The sequence below is a fragment of the Cnephaeus nilssonii genome, assembly GCF_951640355.1.
Source record: "Cnephaeus nilssonii genome assembly, chromosome: 1".
Taxonomy (NCBI): domain Eukaryota; kingdom Metazoa; phylum Chordata; class Mammalia; order Chiroptera; family Vespertilionidae; genus Cnephaeus; species Cnephaeus nilssonii.
In genome coordinates this window covers 92,466,905-92,470,803 of record NC_137072.1, presented here as the reverse complement: position 1 = coordinate 92,470,803, position 3,899 = coordinate 92,466,905, and positions in this window count along the sequence as shown.

The following is a 3,899-nucleotide window of genomic DNA, read 5'->3' as shown; positions in this document are numbered from 1 at the left end:
TGCGTGTGCTTCCCAGTCTTCCCAGGCGACCCTGCCGCCCCAGGCCTGAACTGGAGGATGTGGGTTTGGGGGACGGGCCCGAATGGCACCCCCTAGGCCGCTCAACTCCCCCACCCCGTTTCTGGGGTGGACGTCAAGCGCTTTTCTCTGTAGAATAGGATAGAATAGAATGGTTGTCTGGGAGGGAATGCGTTTTTGGCTTCAAGGTCGGTGCTTGGCAATAACCAGGCCCACACCCCTCCTGGCACCCACTCCTTGGTGCACCCTGAGAGGTGTCTCCGCGCGCGCGCCCTCAGCTCAGGACGCTGCATCTCCGCGCCGCTGGGGTCCTACCCCGAGCCCAGGGCGAGGCGGTTCCACCCAGGGTCCAACCTGGGACGGTCCTCGGGCCGGAAGCCACTGAGGCGGGCGTGGAGCCGGAGTGTGTGGGCGCTGGGAGGAGCGAGGTTTATTTGGGCAGCTTTGGATGGTGTGGAACTTTGGGATTTAGTCTGTGCAGGAGGCAGCTCCTTTGGGGAGGAGAGTGCAGTGTTGACCTGGCGTTTGAAACTGGCACCCGGAGAAGCGGTGCAAGGGGGAGGGGGGTGGGGGGGCAGGACTGCTCCACAGGGCCGGGCGAGGTCTGGGGGAGGGGGTGGGGGGAAGGGGGGAGGCTGGGGGAAAGGGGTGAGAGAGGTACCAGCAGGGGAGGCGGCGGGCGGGGGGGAGGTTCCCAGGAGAGTGGGCGAGGGGCAGGCAGAGCCGAGGCCTGTACTGGGCACCACCTCGCGCTCCCCGCGGCACCTCGCTCGCCCGGGCTTCCTCTCCCCGCCTTGCGCTCCCGGCTCCCACCGCTTGATTCCCCGCCTCCTCGGATCCTGGTGCCGGCCCTCTCCCAGGTGCCGGCAGCGCCCGGGTCTCTCTCCTGGCGCCCCCTGGTGCCCGGCCTCGCCAGATCGGGTGCCTTCTTCTCTCTGTACCAGGAGACCTCTCAGCTCTGGGACCACGGTCGGATGAGCAAACGCGCTTGACTTCATTTTCCCCCTTCCCCCCCTTTGTAGGCCTTGTAGGTTTATTTTGTTCGGTGTCACCGTCCCTCTCCCCCGTCCCAGCCCCCCTCCCCCACCAGCCCTGGCCCGTCGTCCCCTTTGCCCGTCTTTTGTGGCCCGGGGTCTTGCTTCGGCTCCAAAGATGAAAGGCCTGTGGGGCCAGGCCAGAGCCCAGCCCCAGCGCCCTGTTTTGTTCGGGTTGTGCTTTCTACACGCGAGCTCTCCCCTAAAAGTTGTACCAAATGGTTAATTTAATTATTCCAACTATAGACCAACTGCTTCAGCAGCCTCCACCACGCGTCTGGGAGGAAAAAAGAAACCATCTATAAGAAATAATCTAATAAAAGTGAAGTGTAGAAAAACCCCTCCTGATTTTCAACCGGCACAAATAGAATTAGAGCTTCAGCATCCTTTTCCCAAACAGACCTTTTGTCCAGATCACAACTTCAGCCAACCAGCAATGTGTACCGTGCCTGCTATTTATTTTAATAGAGGCGGTGGGCAGGGAGATGGATTGATAGATAAATGGCCACATGGATAGATGGATGGTTGATCCATCTTCCTCTGACTTTCTTTTCTTAATATGTGTACACGGTTGATTTTTTTTTCCCCTGCTGATTTTTTGAATCAATAATGGAAAGGCAATGTTATGTGGTAAAAGGGGGAGGGAAAAAAGGTCATTTAAAGCACAAAAGAGGGAAGAGACTACCAGCATATATACCATGAGAAAAAAAAAAATGTTTACATGCTACCCAGTACCAAGTGAAAAAGGTTGAAAGTTTAAAAGAAACTTTTCTTTCCTTTTCTTGCCATTCATAAGAGGGTTTCTTTTTCTTCTTCTTCTTTTTTTTTTTTTTCCTTGAAAGTCAGAAAGAATGTTAGAAGACAAGGAAACAAAACAGCAAACAAAATGCCATTGTGTTGTAGTAGCAATTCATGGGAAAACGCTTGTCAGCCTCCTAATGCCTCACTCCTAGGAGGCTGTTTTGAGGCTGTTTTACCGCAGGCGAAGCACAATAACATGGGAATGAATAAAATATTAAATACCAGTGAGACTTTCAGAGGAATTTTCTTTTTGATTGCTTTATTTGAGGCTGCATCCAAATTATTCCGGCACAGCGAGGCCACTGCCTGGCCAAGACTCACTCAGAACCAAGAGTTCTCTCATCCACAGAATTAAAAGGCAAGATTTGTCCTCCAGGGCTCTCAAAAAAAAAAAAAAAGTTTCTGCAGGCAGCAGCCTTTCCCACTCACCTGCACTAAGAAAATAACCTAGACTAGATGTATTGGGAGGCCATTTCCCCAGAACATAAAGCAAGCTGACCACAGCATCTCCAAGCATGAAGATCCACTGATGTAGACATTCTCCTAGCATTTTAGAACTTTCACATTTTCCATTTGCCTAGCAACCATAATACACGTTTCATAATAGAGACTCTTTGTATTTCTGGTAACTAACCTTCTGGCACTGTGAGACTAGCAAATTATTAACTGGTTGGCAATAGTGTATACAAAGCAATTAACACAGTGCTTGGCACTTGGGAAGAATCCAGTCAATATTAGTCACCAGTGTTATGATCATGCTGCTGCTGCTGCTGCTGATGATGATGATGCTGGAGTATTTTTGAATTACATATTAAATACTTGACTTTGAAATTTAGACAGTGCATTAACACTCTCTTTCCTATTGATTGTTTATAATGCCTGTGGAAGAGGGTAGACAAATCAAAGAATTGGGCTCTAAGATATCAAATGGGAGAAAATGAAGCAACCAGGCAGAAAACTTGTATCTTCTAGTTTATCTCTACTCCCCTCACTCTCTCTCCCCGCCAGTGCTATGATTAGCAGAAGGGGCTGCCTGTTACCTTTTTTGCAGGAGTTTGGCTAATAGTAGTAACATCTGCTGGGCTGGTGGTGGGGGAGACAGGAGGCATTTGATCAGAGGCACAGATGTAAAAGTGACATCTGCTTGTAACAAAGGAAGGAGAAACAAAATTAAATTAGCCAGGGAGGCCTCTCTATCTGAACCAAAGGGGGGGGGGACTATTTGAAAAAGGAGGGGGAAATAATCATGAGCCCCAGCCAAGCTTGGAGGGTGCAGAAGAGCACTTGCAAAGAGGACCGTGATTTTCTGGGCCAGAGCTGCCAGGACAACTGGAGTAGCAATATCCTCAGGTAGCAATGTCCTGAGACCTTGAAGTCATACATTTATGCTCCAAAGAAAAGGGTCAGGTGAGATTATCCTACTCAGCTGAGCGATGCCCCAACCTATGTGACTATAGTATGGGTTGAGAAACCATTTTCAGGTTGAAGACAGGAAGAGGGTAAGCCCCTGGGGTTAATATCCCAGTATATTTTTTGGATGAAAAATTTGGGGAGAAACAAATTTTTATTTCATAGCTATATTAAAACTCCTACTGCCAACTACTAAGAATGATCATTTTTTATTGGCCTCTTATATGTGCTTAGAAGACAGTACCTGGCACTTAAAACCTACATGGTGTTTGAAAACAGGCTCAATTTGGGGGTTGGGAGGGAGCAAAGAGAGGCAATGTGCTTAGCATCCTCCCAACCATTGTGCTAGGAAACTGCATGTGTTACAGAGGGGCATCTGCCCCCCGCACCCCAATAATGATCTCCTAAATTTCTCCGAGTGGAACAGATTTTGATAGCTTTATATAAATTCATTCCATAATGATAACAGACACCAATGGACCAGATTCCCTAAGCTTCCTGCTTCCAAATCTATAACCAGTCAACATCTGTGCCCACTTGCTGCTCTGCTTTCCTGCTTTATGCAGTGGGGATCCTTTTCTAACCTAAAGCCAATACCTCCACCAAAGTGGAGTCATTAAGATCACCAAATCCACT